The following is a 17,240-nucleotide window of genomic DNA, read 5'->3' as shown; positions in this document are numbered from 1 at the left end:
TTGGTTATAGCAAAGATTATACAGTACATAGATGGGACATCTCATACAAAGAAAAATTTTCTATGGCGGGTTCCATTGCGCGACAAGTTAACCCGCTCGTTCGCAAGTTTGAGAAATTTTTCGCGCGACAAAGAATGAGGAATAGCCCAGTGGTAGAGTGCTTGGCTGGTGTGCAAAGTAAAACGAGTTCAAACCTGGCTCGGGAAGTCAATTTTTTTTTAATTTTAAATCTATTTTTATTATATTTTTATTCTTTGTTTATGTGTTTTCCTAAATTTATAATCCAATAAAAAAAAATACAAAATTGTAAAATAACCTTAACATCGTCTCAATTCGTAGTGGAACCCGCTGTAAATGTCTATAAGTGCGGGTTCTACGGCATTTTGGCAGGCCGCGTCGTGGAACCCGTTGCTTTCCGTTGATTCCGTTGCTTGACTGAATTTGTATCGATGTGGCCTGCAAGAAGTTTGTTCCAAACCTTTTGTGAAAATGGTGTTTAATGCGTTCTCTGATTAGAACTCCAGTTCCGCCGTGGGCTTTCCCATCTGGATGATCTGTGCGGTAGATTGTGTAGCCTCTCATATAAAAGTTGTATTTGCTTGTAAGATGCGTTTCCACCAGTAGAATAGCGTCAATATGGTTTTCGGTCAAGAATTGTGACAATTCTAGTTTATGCCGTAAGACACCATTGGCGTCAAAAAATCAAAATTTTTCCACTGAGAAAAATTTTCTCAGAAATTGGGTTGGAAAAAGTTTTTTTTCATGGAGAATATAGATAGGGAAGCGTAGTTTTCCATTTGTTTAGGAAATGTTGCTAGCAAAGCTTTTTTTTAAAATAAAATACTCAACTTTAGTGCCCATTCCAACTTTTAATTCATTAACGAAAAATGAAATAAAAAAATAAGTTTTTTTCGCTCTGTGAATTCTCTGCTCTCAATGTTTTTCTTTGCTACGCACACACTCACATTTTAAACATGTGTTAGTTTTTCCTCCACTGGTTTAATGAGATTGATTTATCTCACACTCTAAAAAAATAACAAAATAGGGTATATTTAAATATTTATGCCGAATATTTTAAAAAGTAGAAAAACAAGAACGAAAAAATGATCTTGCCTCATCAACGTTACAGTTTCGATTATATTTTTCTCTAATCTTAAGCCGAACTTATCTATTGCGGCGAAGCGGGGTAAATTCACACAAGAGCGAATATGAGCTTTCGCTCCCGCTCCGCCCTAAGCTATCTTAGAGTAAGTTTAGAGACTAACAACTACACCGGCCCATCTGGCAGCCGCGCCAGCATGTGGACTGCAATCCTATACTCCGCTCCAAAGCTAGTTCTGACGATGGCGACCCTGACCCTTCCATCCGCGCCGGTGTGCGTTGCTCCTACTCTTCCTGTGAGCCACTGTTGTGGCGGTTGGTGATCCTCTGCGATCAGGACCAGCTCGCCCGTCCGGATGTGGTCCTCCTTGTTCTGCCACTTCGACCGCGCCTGTAGGCCCAAGACGTACTCCCGGAACCAAAACATTTGCTTGATTGACGAGACAAGCCGCCATCGCCGCAAGCACGTTAGACCCTGCTGGTCTGAGGTCCGCGGTGCTGGTGGGGCGATGAGCGACCCGCCTGTCAACAGGCGTCGCTTGGGTCCTGACTCAGAGCGGTCGTGAGTTCAGGACGGCCTCGACTCCAACGAGGACGGTCTGGTGCTCCTCCGCGGTTAGCCTGGCGTTCCCTACCGCACGTAGGAGTAGGTGTTTTGCAGACTTCACACCTGCCTCCCATAGTCCCCCATGTAGGGAGCCCGCGGAGGTATGAACGCAACTACGCATCCGTTTTTTGATGTGTATTGCGTGACCGCGTCGACCTTGTCCTCGATTCTCCGACGACGCTCTGCGAAGTGGCGACTCGCTCCGATGAAGTTCGTCGCGTTGTCGCAGTGCACGATCTGCGGACATCCTCGGCGCCCAACGAACCTTTAAAAAGCCAAAAAAAGGAATCAGTTGAAAGGTCGGAAACTACTTCTAAATGAACTGCCTTGGACGCAAAACAAACAAATAAGGCAATGTAGGCAATTTTCAATTTCGTATCAAATAAAAACCAACACCACATATAGAGGATAAGCGGAGAGAAAGAATTCTATCTAAGGGTAAATCACCCATGATTTGAGTCATCAGACGAGGCTTGCATTTAAAGCAGCGTAGGCATGACCGTACTGTCGGACTGCAGACTTCCTGCGCATTCCTGCGACTCACAAGTGCTCGTGGACCCACATGAAAATTCGACTCGTGCAAGTATCGGACGTAATTGAGAGCGTTTTGTCATCAATACTGGAAACTTGGCATCGTACGATATAGGAGCATTAGCTAGTCGCCCCCCAACCCGCAACAACGAAAAGGTAAGCCCAGCATCTGAAGATTCGTTTAAAAAGGGATTTAGCTTTTGTAAACTAGGGCTAACACTTAAATTTTTCCGGATATTTTCTATTTCATCTTGTTACTCGTGCTCTTGGACTATTTCGTCTATTTTCTTAAAGGCTTCATTATATTCGACAGGTGAGGGAACAATATCAGAATTCACTACTAATTTCTTCGATTTCCTTATAAAGCGGAACATATAAACGAACACTCGCAGCAGTTTTAGGTGAGAGGAATAACCTTCTATCACTTCCAATAAATCTGAGGTAGATACGATTGCGGTTAATCCGACCGCATTCTTTTTAGCTTCCATCTGTAGAAGTTCTGGTGACAGATCAAACCGGTGGCTCGTCGGCCACTTATCTTCCGGTTCCTTTAAAAACGATGGACCTGTAAACCAGATCGATTCTACAGTCTCCTTTACGTCTCCACCTCTGGACACTATATCTTCCGGATTCTGTTTAGTTAGTACATGCCGCCACGTGCTATCATCTGACCACTCTTGAATTTCAGCTACTCTGTTCGATACGAACGTTGACAACTACGATGGGTGGGAACGAATCCAATGAAGAGTACCTTCTGAATCCGACCAAAATACACTTTGTTCGATCGGAACTTTTATTAGAGGCTTTATCTTGCGGCAGAAATCTGCGAGAAGGTGAGCGGCACTTAGCTCAAGACGGGGGAGCGTCTTTGTCTTGAGCGGCGCTACTTTGGACTTTGCCGTCAACAATGAAACTTTAATACCTTCTGGAGATTCGCAACGAATATAGACGCAGGCTCCATAGGCTCTCATCGATGCGTCAGAAAAGGCATGAATTTGAATCGGTGACATCGACTAGGTAAACACGAATCTCGGAATTGAGATGTCCTCTAATTGCGACAAAGCAATTTGTATTTTGTTCCACGTTGTTTCTAAGTGCAGTGGAATTGACTCATCCCAATCTAGCTTATTTACCCAAAGTTCCTGCAATAGGATCTTTCCTTTTATAAGTATAGGGCTTAATAAGCCAAGGGGGTCAAACAGCTTCGATGTCACCGAAAGGATGTTCCGCTTGGTCGCCCTTTGACCCATGATTGTTAATTATTTTAACCAACTATTCAAATTGTTAGCTCTACTAATTTCAAGTACGTATGCGCCAAGAATTAAAAGGAGGGTGCCATATTCCAGCACAAGACGTAGATTTAAGCGAGCAGCTCTTTGAATTTTTGTTCTTTTTTGTGTGTAGTAACACAGTGTCACTGTCACTTTATGTTTATGTTTATTTTTTAAATATTTAGCACTACAGTCCACCCAGGGGCGCCAAAATGAGATTGAGATGAGATTGATTTATCTCACACTCTAAAAAAAATAACAAAAAAGGATGGCTGCCGAATATTTAAAAAAGTCGAAAAACGAGAACGAAAAAATGATCTTGCCTCATCAACGTTATAATTTCGATTATATTTTTCTCTAATCTTAAGCCTAACTTATCTATTGCGGGGAATTCACACAAGAACGAATATGAGCTTTCGCTCCCGCTCCACCCTAAGCTATCTTAGAGTAAATTTAGAGAATGATACATTGACTCACGCTTGAACAACGCTTTGAAATAGTGCAATTTTATTTCGAAAATAATGGTTCTGTGCAGAATATGTATGTCCTTTGAGAAATACGTATCGCGGACTATCTTCTTTTTATCGTCGACAAAATCGTCCATCAGCGCAATTAATTCGATTAACAATGGAACGTTTTCGCACCACGCCAACTCTTATTGATAACTTGCACCCCCAGAGACGGCGTACAGTGCATACAGAAGAAGCTATTGATACTGTAAAGCGCAGCATTGAGGAAGACCCGAATGAGTCCATCCGCCATCGATCGTATTTCGCGGAAGGATCTTGGTTTGGGTGCCTTCAAAATCCGACTCGTGCAAGAATTAAAGCTAACCGATCATCAAGCAAGGCGTAGATTCGTCGAATGAAGCCAAAATGAGATTTCCATTGTTCCCGATTTTCATAAGCGAATTTTGTTTAGCGATGAAGCGCACTTCTGGTTCTATGGCTACGTCAACAAACAAAACTGCCGCATTTGGAGCGAAGCTAGCCCTCAAGTGTATGTCAAAACACCGTTACATCCAGAAAAACTATCTGATTAGCTTAGTTTGGGGCTATGTAAAGTCATTGGTCTATTCGGATAAGCCACAAACGCTTGACCATTTGGAAGACAACATTCGCCGTGTTATTGCCGATAATATGTACGACCACAAATGTTCGAAAAAGTCAAATTTTCGATTCATAGAAATCAGCAAAACCGTTGAAGACCATTCGCCCTATGAATCCATGAAAATCCGAAAAACTTTCAACTCCGGTTGACCCTTGGAAGGGAGAGATCACAGGAACATTTTTTAAGAAATTTTCTTGGAACAATTTTTTTTCATAGAAAATGTAGATAGGAAAGCGTATATTTTCATTTGTTTAAGAGCTGTTGAATATATCTTAGCATATACCGAATACATCTGGTATATACATACGTCTACAAAAATCGGTATTACAAATCTATCATCGATCGGTCACACTTACGTGTGTTACCGCTTCTTCTTTGTAAAACTTGAAACTGGCTGGTTGTGTGTGCAAACGAAAAGAATAAAATTATTACAAATTGAATAACTTAATAAAACAGTGTTTTTATTTAAACAATTAATTCACAGGCTCAGTTTTACAACAGGTTATGGGCCCAGTTCACAAAAATCATATATTTCAAAGTTTAAGGGGGGAAATACAATTAAAAATTTATTTTTTTTCGAAAATTTTTTTTTTGTCTTAATGTACTCTAAATATGTCTGGGAATAAGCCTTTAAAAGCATAAAGCTGTCCGGTACTTATTTTCAAAGTAATACGCAATTTAGTGAGTGCGTGTCAGTGGTAAACTTTAGTGAGTGGTAAACTTTAAACGCTTCTACTGAAAAGTCGTGTTTTCAAAATCGCCGTGCAGTCACAGGTCAGAGATTTAATTTCAATCTAATGCGGTTTTTTGCTTTATGTTTGAAATGCAATTCTCCATAACATGAATTAAAGGATTTTTCATATTTATTTGTTATAACATATTTTTTTTTTGACGAACAAAGTCGAAAAAAAGTGTGTTTTTTTTAAACATTTTTTTCAATTTCAAATTTTTTCATGGAAAAACCATTTTTTTGCATATGAAATAATTCATGTTGTGCGCTGTACCTCTAAGTTTAATGCCCAGTGGCTGTTTTTTGTTTTAGACGTGATCCTGGGCCTGGAGACTGCACGGCGCAAAGTTTATCCCCCAAAACACGACTCCATATTATTGATCATAAATGGGCTTAATTACAATATTTTTCGAAAAACTTGACTGATTTTCATTGCCCAATAATTTCCTAATAACATGCAAAAAGAATCGCTAAGATTCATTCAATTCCCTACTTGCAATTTACTCCCAAAGATAGGCCTCATTTTAGGCCTTTTAATTGTATTTCCCCCCTTAATAAGAATTATAAGTTTTTTTTGTTCCCTTATACATTATTGTGAAATTCCAGCAAACAGCTTCGATGTCACCGAAAGGATGTTCCGCTTGGTCGCCCTTTGACCCATGATTGTTAATTATTTTAACCAACTATTCAAATTGTTAGCTCTACTAATTTCAAGTACGTATGCGCCAAGAATTAAAAGGAGGGTGCCATATTCCAGCACAAGACGTAGATTTAAGCGAGCAGCTCTTTGAATTTTTGTTCTTTTTTGTGTGTAGTAACACAGTGTCACTGTCACTTTATGTTTATGTTTATTTTTTAAATATTTAGCACTACAGTCCACCCAGGGGCGCCAAAATGAGATTGAGATGAGATTGATTTATCTCACACTCTAAAAAAAATAACAAAAAAGGATGGCTGCCGAATATTTAAAAAAGTCGAAAAACGAGAACGAAAAAATGATCTTGCCTCATCAACGTTATAATTTCGATTATATTTTTCTCTAATCTTAAGCCTAACTTATCTATTGCGGGGAATTCACACAAGAACGAATATGAGCTTTCGCTCCCGCTCCACCCTAAGCTATCTTAGAGTAAATTTAGAGAATGATACATTGACTCACGCTTGAACAACGCTTTGAAATAGTGCAATTTTATTTCGAAAATAATGGTTCTGTGCAGAATATGTATGTCCTTTGAGAAATACGTATCGCGGACTATCTTCTTTTTATCGTCGACAAAATCGTCCATCAGCGCAATTAATTCGATTAACAATGGAACGTTTTCGCACCACGCCAACTCTTATTGATAACTTGCACCCCCAGAGACGGCGTACAGTGCATACAGAAGAAGCTATTGATACTGTAAAGCGCAGCATTGAGGAAGACCCGAATGAGTCCATCCGCCATCGATCGTATTTTGCGGAAGGATCTTGGTTTGGGTGCCTTCAAAATCCGACTCGTGCAAGAATTAAAGCTAACCGATCATCAAGCAAGGCGTGGATTCGTCGAATGAAGCCAAAATGAGATTTCCATTGTTCCCGATTTTCATAAGCGAATTTTGTTTAGCGATGAAGCGCACTTCTGGTTCTATGGCTACGTCAACAAACAAAACTGCCGCATTTGGAGCGAAGCTAGCCCTCAAGTGTATGTCAAAACACCGTTACATCCAGAAAAACTATCTGATTAGCTTAGTTTGGGGCTATGTAAAGTCATTGGTCTATTCGGATAAGCCACAAACGCTTGACCATTTGGAAGACAACATTCGCCGTGTTATTGCCGATAATATGTACGACCACAAATGTTCGAAAAAGTCAAATTTTCGATTCATAGAAATCAGCAAAACCGTTGAAGACCATTCGCCCTATGAATCCATGAAAATCCGAAAAACTTTCAACTCCGGTTGACCCTTGGAAGGGAGAGATCACAGGAACATTTTTTAAGAAATTTTCTTGGAACAATTTTTTTTCATAGAAAATGTAGATAGGAAAGCGTATATTTTCATTTGTTTAAGAGCTGTTGAATATATCTTAGCATATACCGAATACATCTGGTATATACATACGTCTACAAAAATCGGTATTACAAATCTATCATCGATCGGTCACACTTACGTGTGTTACCGCTTCTTCTTTGTAAAACTTGAAACTGGCTGGTTGTGTGTGCAAACGAAAAGAATAAAATTATTACAAATTGAATAACTTAATAAAACAGTGTTTTTATTTAAACAATTAATTCACAGGCTCAGTTTTACAACAGGTTATGGGCCCAGTTCACAAAAATCATATATTTCAAAGTTTAAGGGGGGAAATACAATTAAAAATTTATTTTTTTTCGAAAATTTTTTTTTTGTCTTAATGTACTCTAAATATGTCTGGGAATAAGCCTTTAAAAGCATAAAGCTGTCCGGTACTTATTTTCAAAGTAATACGCAATTTAGTGAGTGCGTGTCAGTGGTAAACTTTAGTGAGTGGTAAACTTTAAACGCTTCTACTGAAAAGTCGTGTTTTCAAAATCGCCGTGCAGTCACAGGTCAGAGATTTAATTTCAATCTAATGCGGTTTTTTGCTTTATGTTTGAAATGCAATTCTCCACAACATGAATTAAAGGATTTTTCATATTTATTTGTTATAACATATTTTTTTTTGACGAACAAAGTCGAAAAAAAGTGTGTTTTTTTTTAAACATTTTTTTCAATTTCAAATTTTTTCATGGAAAAACCATTTTTTTGCATATGAAATAATTCATGTTGTGCGCTGTACCTCTAAGTTTAATTCTCAGTGGCTGTTTTTTGTTTTAGACGTGATCCTGGGCCTGGAGACTGCACGGCGCAAAGTTTATCCCCCAAAACACGACTCCATATTATTGATCATAAATGGGCTTAATTACAATATTTTTCGAAAAACTTGACTGATTTTCATTGCCCAATAATTTCCTAATAACATGCAAAAAGAATCGCTAAGATTCATTCAATTCCCTACTTGCAATTTACTCCCAAAGATAGGCCTCATTTTAGGCCTTTTAATTGTATTTCCCCCCTTAATAAGAATTATAAGTTTTTTTTGTTCCCTTATACATTATTGTGAAATTCCAGCAAACAGCTTCGATGTCACCGAAAGGATGTTCCGCTTGGTCGCCCTTTGACCCATGATTGTTAATTATTTTAACCAACTATTCAAATTGTTAGCTCTACTAATTTCAAGTACGTATGCGCCAAGAATTAAAAGGAGGGTGCCATATTCCAGCACAAGACGTAGATTTAAGCGAACAGCTCTTTGAATTTTTGTTCTTTTTTGTGTGTAGTAACACAGTGTCACTGTCACTTTATGTTTATGTTTATTTTTTAAATATTTAGCACTACAGTCCACCCAGGGGCGCCAAAATGAGATTGAGATGAGATTGATTTATCTCACACTCTAAAAAAAATAACAAAAAAGGATGGCTGCCGAATATTTAAAAAAGTCGAAAAACGAGAACGAAAAAATGATCTTGCCTCATCAACGTTATAATTTCGATTATATTTTTCTCTAATCTTAAGCCTAACTTATCTATTGCGGGGAATTCACACAAGAACGAATATGAGCTTTCGCTCCCGCTCCACCCTAAGCTATCTTAGAGTAAATTTAGAGAATGATACATTGACTCACGCTTGAACAACGCTTTGAAATAGTGCAATTTTATTTCGAAAATAATGGTTCTGTGCAGAATATGTATGTCCTTTGAGAAATACGTATCGCGGACTATCTTCTTTTTATCGTCGACAAAATCGTCCATCAGCGCAATTAATTCGATTAACAATGGAACGTTTTCGCACCACGCCAACTCTTATTGATAACTTGCACCCCCAGAGACGGCGTACAGTGCATACAGAAGAAGCTATTGATACTGTAAAGCGCAGCATTGAGGAAGACCCGAATGAGTCCATCCGCCATCGATCGTATTTTGCGGAAGGATCTTGGTTTGGGTGTCTTCAAAATCCGACTCGTGCAAGAATTAAAGCTAACCGATCATCAAGCAAGGCGTAGATTCGTCGAATGAAGCCAAAATGAGATTTCCATTGTTCCCGATTTTCATAAGCGAATTTTGTTTAGCGATGAAGCGCACTTCTGGTTCTATGGCTACGTCAACAAACAAAACTGCCGCATTTGGAGCGAAGCTAGCCCTCAAGTGTATGTCAAAACACCGTTACATCCAGAAAAACTATCTGATTAGCTTAGTTTGGGGCTATGTAAAGTCATTGGTCTATTCGGATAAGCCACAAACGCTTGACCATTTGGAAGACAACATTCGCCGTGTTATTGCCGATAATATGTACGACCACAAATGTTCGAAAAAGTCAAATTTTCGATTCATAGAAATCAGCAAAACCGTTGAAGACCATTCGCCCTATGAATCCATGAAAATCCGAAAAACTTTCAACTCCGGTTGACCCTTGGAAGGGAGAGATCACAGGAACATTTTTTAAGAAATTTTCTTGGAACAATTTTTTTTCATAGAAAATGTAGATAGGAAAGCGTATATTTTCATTTGTTTAAGAGCTGTTGAATATATCTTAGCATATACCGAATACATCTGGTATATACATACGTCTACAAAAATCGGTATTACAAATCTATCATCGATCGGTCACACTTACGTGTGTTACCGCTTCTTCTTTGTAAAACTTGAAACTGGCTGGTTGTGTGTGCAAACGAAAAGAATAAAATTATTACAAATTGAATAACTTAATAAAACAGTGTTTTTATTTAAACAATTAATTCACAGGCTCAGTTTTACAACAGGTTATGGGCCCAGTTCACAAAAATCATATATTTCAAAGTTTAAGGGGGGAAATACAATTAAAAATTTATTTTTTTTCGAAAATTTTTTTTTTGTCTTAATGTACTCTAAATATGTCTGGGAATAAGCCTTTAAAAGCATAAAGCTGTCCGGTACTTATTTTCAAAGTAATACGCAATTTAGGGAGTGCGTGTCAGTGGTAAACTTTAGTGAGTGGTAAACTTTAAACGCTTCTACTGAAAAGTCGTGTTTTCAAAATCGCCGTGCAGTCACAGGTCAGAGATTTAATTTCAATCTAATGCGGTTTTTTGCTTTATGTTTGAAATGCAATTCTCCATAACATGAATTAAAGGATTTTTCATATTTATTTGTTATAACATATTTTTTTTTGACGAACAAAGTCGAAAAAAAGTGTGTTTTTTTTAAACATTTTTTTCAATTTCAAATTTTTTCATGGAAAAACCATTTTTTTGCATATGAAATAATTCATGTTGTGCGCTGTACCTCTAAGTTTAATGCCCAGTGGCTGTTTTTTGTTTTAGACGTGATCCTGGGCCTGGAGACTGCACGGCGCAAAGTTTATCCCCCAAAACACGACTCCATATTATTGATCATAAATGGGCTTAATTACAATATTTTTCGAAAAACTTGACTGATTTTCATTGCCCAATAATTTCCTAATAACATGCAAAAAGAATCGCTAAGATTCATTCAATTCCCTACTTGCAATTTACTCCCAAAGATAGGCCTCATTTTAGGCCTTTTAATTGTATTTCCCCCCTTAATAAGAATTATAAGTTTTTTTTGTTCCCTTATACATTATTGTGAAATTCCAGCAAACAGCTTCGATGTCACCGAAAGGATGTTCCGCTTGGTCGCCCTTTGACCCATGATTGTTAATTATTTTAACCAACTATTCAAATTGTTAGCTCTACTAATTTCAAGTACGTATGCGCCAAGAATTAAAAGGAGGGTGCCATATTCCAGCACAAGACGTAGATTTAAGCGAGCAGCTCTTTGAATTTTTGTTCTTTTTTGTGTGTAGTAACACAGTGTCACTGTCACTTTATGTTTATGTTTATTTTTTAAATATTTAGCACTACAGTCCACCCAGGGGCGCCAAAATGAGATTGAGATGAGATTGATTTATCTCACACTCTAAAAAAAATAACAAAAAAGGATGGCTGCCGAATATTTAAAAAAGTCGAAAAACGAGAACGAAAAAATGATCTTGCCTCATCAACGTTATAATTTCGATTATATTTTTCTCTAATCTTAAGCCTAACTTATCTATTGCGGGGAATTCACACAAGAACGAATATGAGCTTTCGCTCCCGCTCCACCCTAAGCTATCTTAGAGTAAATTTAGAGAATGATACATTGACTCACGCTTGAACAACGCTTTGAAATAGTGCAATTTTATTTCGAAAATAATGGTTCTGTGCAGAATATGTATGTCCTTTGAGAAATACGTATCGCGGACTATCTTCTTTTTATCGTCGACAAAATCGTCCATCAGCGCAATTAATTCGATTAACAATGGAACGTTTTCGCACCACGCCAACTCTTATTGATAACTTGCACCCCCAGAGACGGCGTACAGTGCATACAGAAGAAGCTATTGATACTGTAAAGCGCAGCATTGAGGAAGACCCGAATGAGTCCATCCGCCATCGATCGTATTTTGCGGAAGGATCTTGGTTTGGGTGCCTTCAAAATCCGACTCGTGCAAGAATTAAAGCTAACCGATCATCAAGCAAGGCGTGGATTCGTCGAATGAAGCCAAAATGAGATTTCCATTGTTCCCGATTTTCATAAGCGAATTTTGTTTAGCGATGAAGCGCACTTCTGGTTCTATGGCTACGTCAACAAACAAAACTGCCGCATTTGGAGCGAAGCTAGCCCTCAAGTGTATGTCAAAACACCGTTACATCCAGAAAAACTATCTGATTAGCTTAGTTTGGGGCTATGTAAAGTCATTGGTCTATTCGGATAAGCCACAAACGCTTGACCATTTGGAAGACAACATTCGCCGTGTTATTGCCGATAATATGTACGACCACAAATGTTCGAAAAAGTCAAATTTTCGATTCATAGAAATCAGCAAAACCGTTGAAGACCATTCGCCCTATGAATCCATGAAAATCCGAAAAACTTTCAACTCCGGTTGACCCTTGGAAGGGAGAGATCACAGGAACATTTTTTAAGAAATTTTCTTGGAACAATTTTTTTTCATAGAAAATGTAGATAGGAAAGCGTATATTTTCATTTGTTTAAGAGCTGTTGAATATATCTTAGCATATACCGAATACATCTGGTATATACATACGTCTACAAAAATCGGTATTACAAATCTATCATCGATCGGTCACACTTACGTGTGTTACCGCTTCTTCTTTGTAAAACTTGAAACTGGCTGGTTGTGTGTGCAAACGAAAAGAATAAAATTATTACAAATTGAATAACTTAATAAAACAGTGTTTTTATTTAAACAATTAATTCACAGGCTCAGTTTTACAACAGGTTATGGGCCCAGTTCACAAAAATCATATATTTCAAAGTTTAAGGGGGGAAATACAATTAAAAATTTATTTTTTTTCGAAAATTTTTTTTTTGTCTTAATGTACTCTAAATATGTCTGGGAATAAGCCTTTAAAAGCATAAAGCTGTCCGGTACTTATTTTCAAAGTAATACGCAATTTAGTGAGTGCGTGTCAGTGGTAAACTTTAGTGAGTGGTAAACTTTAAACGCTTCTACTGAAAAGTCGTGTTTTCAAAATCGCCGTGCAGTCACAGGTCAGAGATTTAATTTCAATCTAATGCGGTTTTTTGCTTTATGTTTGAAATGCAATTCTCCACAACATGAATTAAAGGATTTTTCATATTTATTTGTTATAACATATTTTTTTTTGACGAACAAAGTCGAAAAAAAGTGTGTTTTTTTTTAAACATTTTTTTCAATTTCAAATTTTTTCATGGAAAAAACCATTTTTTTGCATATGAAATAATTCATGTTGTGCGCTGTACCTCTAAGTTTAATTCTCAGTGGCTGTTTTTTGTTTTAGACGTGATCCTGGGCCTGGAGACTGCACGGCGCAAAGTTTATCCCCCAAAACACGACTCCATATTATTGATCATAAATGGGCTTAATTACAATATTTTTCGAAAAACTTGACTGATTTTCATTGCCCAATAATTTCCTAATAACATGCAAAAAGAATCGCTAAGATTCATTCAATTCCCTACTTGCAATTTACTCCCAAAGATAGGCCTCATTTTAGGCCTTTTAATTGTATTTCCCCCCTTAATAAGAATTATAAGTTTTTTTTGTTCCCTTATACATTATTGTGAAATTCCAGCAAACAGCTTCGATGTCACCGAAAGGATGTTCCGCTTGGTCGCCCTTTGACCCATGATTGTTAATTATTTTAACCAACTATTCAAATTGTTAGCTCTACTAATTTCAAGTACGTATGCGCCAAGAATTAAAAGGAGGGTGCCATATTCCAGCACAAGACGTAGATTTAAGCGAACAGCTCTTTGAATTTTTGTTCTTTTTTGTGTGTAGTAACACAGTGTCACTGTCACTTTATGTTTATGTTTATTTTTTAAATATTTAGCACTACAGTCCACCCAGGGGCGCCAAAATGAGATTGAGATGAGATTGATTTATCTCACACTCTAAAAAAAATAACAAAAAAGGATGGCTGCCGAATATTTAAAAAAGTCGAAAAACGAGAACGAAAAAATGATCTTGCCTCATCAACGTTATAATTTCGATTATATTTTTCTCTAATCTTAAGCCTAACTTATCTATTGCGGGGAATTCACACAAGAACGAATATGAGCTTTCGCTCCCGCTCCACCCTAAGCTATCTTAGAGTAAATTTAGAGAATGATACATTGACTCACGCTTGAACAACGCTTTGAAATAGTGCAATTTTATTTCGAAAATAATGGTTCTGTGCAGAATATGTATGTCCTTTGAGAAATACGTATCGCGGACTATCTTCTTTTTATCGTCGACAAAATCGTCCATCAGCGCAATTAATTCGATTAACAATGGAACGTTTTCGCACCACGCCAACTCTTATTGATAACTTGCACCCCCAGAGACGGCGTACAGTGCATACAGAAGAAGCTATTGATACTGTAAAGCGCAGCATTGAGGAAGACCCGAATGAGTCCATCCGCCATCGATCGTATTTTGCGGAAGGATCTTGGTTTGGGTGTCTTCAAAATCCGACTCGTGCAAGAATTAAAGCTAACCGATCATCAAGCAAGGCGTGGATTCGTCGAATGAAGCCAAAATGAGATTTCTATTGTTCCCGATTTTCATAAGCGAATTTTGTTTAGCGATGAAGCGCACTTCTGGTTCTATGGCTACGTCAACAAACAAAACTGCCGCATTTGGAGCGAAGCTAGCCCTCAAGTGTATGTCAAAACACCGTTACATCCAGAAAAACTATCTGATTAGCTTAGTTTGGGGCTATGTAAAGTCATTGGTCTATTCGGATAAGCCACAAACGCTTGACCATTTGGAAGACAACATTCGCCGTGTTATTGCCGATAATATGTACGACCACAAATGTTCGAAAAAGTCAAATTTTCGATTCATAGAAATCAGCAAAACCGTTGAAGACCATTCGCCCTATGATTCCATGAAAATCCGAAAAACTTTCAACTCCGGTTGACCCTTGGAAGGGAGAGATCACAGGAACATTTTTTAAGAAATTTTCTTGGAACAATTTTTTTTCATAGAAAATGTAGATAGGAAAGCGTATATTTTCATTTGTTTAAGAGCTGTTGAATATATCTTAGCATATACCGAATACATCTGGTATATACATACGTCTACAAAAATCGGTATTACAAATCTATCATCGATCGGTCACACTTACGTGTGTTACCGCTTCTTCTTTGTAAAACTTGAAACTGGCTGGTTGTGTGTGCAAACGAAAAGAATAAAATTATTACAAATTGAATAACTTAATAAAACAGTGTTTTTATTTAAACAATTAATTCACAGGCTCAGTTTTACAACAGGTTATGGGCCCAGTTCACAAAAATCATATATTTCAAAGTTTAAGGGGGGAAATACAATTAAAAATTTATTTTTTTTCGAAAATTTTTTTTTTGTCTTAATGTACTCTAAATATGTCTGGGAATAAGCCTTTAAAAGCATAAAGCTGTCCGGTACTTATTTTCAAAGTAATACGCAATTTAGTGAGTGCGTGTCAGTGGTAAACTTTAGTGAGTGGTAAACTTTAAACGCTTCTACTGAAAAGTCGTGTTTTCAAAATCGCCGTGCAGTCACAGGTCAGAGATTTAATTTCAATCTAATGCGGTTTTTTGCTTTATGTTTGAAATGCAATTCTCCACAACATGAATTAAAGGATTTTTCATATTTATTTGTTATAAATATTTTTTTTTGACGAACAAAGTCGAAAAAAAGTGTGTTTTTTTTAAACATTTTTTTCAATTTCAAATTTTTTCATGGAAAAACCATTTTTTTGCATATGAAATAATTCATGTTGTGCGCTGTACCTCTAAGTTTAATGCCCAGTGGCTGTTTTTTGTTTTAGACGTGATCCTGGGCCTGGAGACTGCACGGCGCAAAGTTTATCCCCCAAAACACGACTCCATATTATTGATCATAAATGGGCTTAATTACAATATTTTTCGAAAAACTTGACTGATTTTCATTGCCCAATAATTTCCTAATAACATGCAAAAAGAATCGCTAAGATTCATTCAATTCCCTACTTGCAATTTACTCCCAAAGATAGGCCTCATTTTAGGCCTTTTAATTGTATTTCCCCCCTTAATAAGAATTATAAGTTTTTTTTGTTCCCTTATACATTATTGTGAAATTCCAGCAAACAGCTTCGATGTCACCGAAAGGATGTTCCGCTTGGTCGCCCTTTGACCCATGATTGTTAATTATTTTAACCAACTATTCAAATTGTTAGCTCTACTAATTTCAAGTACGTATGCGCCAAGAATTAAAAGGAGGGTGCCATATTCCAGCACAAGACGTAGATTTAAGCGAGCAGCTCTTTGAATTTTTGTTCTTTTTTGTGTGTAGTAACACAGTGTCACTGTCACTTTATGTTTATGTTTATTTTTTAAATATTTAGCACTACAGTCCACCCAGGGGCGCCAAAATGAGATTGAGATGAGATTGATTTATCTCACACTCTAAAAAAAACAAAAAAGGATGGCTGCCGAATATTTAAAAAAGTCGAAAAACGAGAACGAAAAAATGATCTTGCCTCATCAACGTTATAATTTCGATTATATTTTTCTCTAATCTTAAGCCTAACTTATCTATTGCGGGGAATTCACACAAGAACGAATATGAGCTTTCGCTCCCGCTCCACCCTAAGCTATCTTAGAGTAAATTTAGAGAATGATACATTGACTCACGCTTGAACAACGCTTTGAAATAGTGCAATTTTATTTCGAAAATAATGGTTCTGTGCAGAATATGTATGTCCTTTGAGAAATACGTATCGCGGACTATCTTCTTTTTATCGTCGACAAAATCGTCCATCAGCGCAATTAATTCGATTAACAATGGAACGTTTTCGCACCACGCCAACTCTTATTGATAACTTGCACCCCCAGAGACGGCGTACAGTGCATACAGAAGAAGCTATTGATACTGTAAAGCGCAGCATTGAGGAAGACCCGAATGAGTCCATCCGCCATCGATCGTATTTTGCGGAAGGATCTTGGTTTGGGTGCCTTCAAAATCCGACTCGTGCAAGAATTAAAGCTAACCGATCATCAAGCAAGGCGTGGATTCGTCGAATGAAGCCAAAATGAGATTTCCATTGTTCCCGATTTTCATAAGCGAATTTTGTTTAGCGATGAAGCGCACTTCTGGTTCTATGGCTACGTCAACAAACAAAACTGCCGCATTTGGAGCGAAGCTAGCCCTCAAGTGTATGTCAAAACACCGTTACATCCAGAAAAACTATCTGATTAGCTTAGTTTGGGGCTATGTAAAGTCATTGGTCTATTCGGATAAGCCACAAACGCTTGACCATTTGGAAGACAACATTCGCCGTG

The 17,240-nt window shown here is 37.5% G+C and overlaps 1 long non-coding RNA gene across 3 annotated transcripts; it reads left to right on the top strand.

Annotated features, from left to right (window-relative positions):
• The first annotated feature begins 5,492 nt into the window (after nucleotides 1-5,492).
• On the top strand, nucleotides 5,493-14,379 carry LOC138926868 (uncharacterized). 3 transcript variants are annotated; one of them, XR_011443555.1, is made up of 5 exons: nucleotides 5,493-7,916; nucleotides 8,185-8,586; nucleotides 8,740-12,959; nucleotides 13,229-13,630; nucleotides 13,784-14,379. It is a non-coding gene; the product is annotated as an uncharacterized lncRNA (long non-coding RNA). The 3 variants fall into 3 exon arrangements; XR_011443556.1 differs by lacking the exons at nucleotides 13,229-13,630; nucleotides 13,784-14,379 and having other exon boundaries at nucleotides 8,740-11,107; nucleotides 11,261-13,132; XR_011443557.1 differs by lacking the exons at nucleotides 13,229-13,630; nucleotides 13,784-14,379 and having other exon boundaries at nucleotides 5,494-6,064; nucleotides 6,218-7,916; nucleotides 8,740-13,132.
• The last annotated feature ends 2,861 nt before the right edge of the window (nucleotides 14,380-17,240 follow it).

This window comes from Drosophila bipectinata, chromosome 4 (genome assembly GCF_030179905.1).
Source record: "Drosophila bipectinata strain 14024-0381.07 chromosome 4, DbipHiC1v2, whole genome shotgun sequence".
In the NCBI taxonomy this organism is placed as follows: Eukaryota; Metazoa; Arthropoda; class Insecta; order Diptera; family Drosophilidae; genus Drosophila; species Drosophila bipectinata.
The sequence above is the reverse complement of the archived record's forward strand: the minus strand, read 5'-3'. Positions and strand labels throughout refer to the sequence as shown.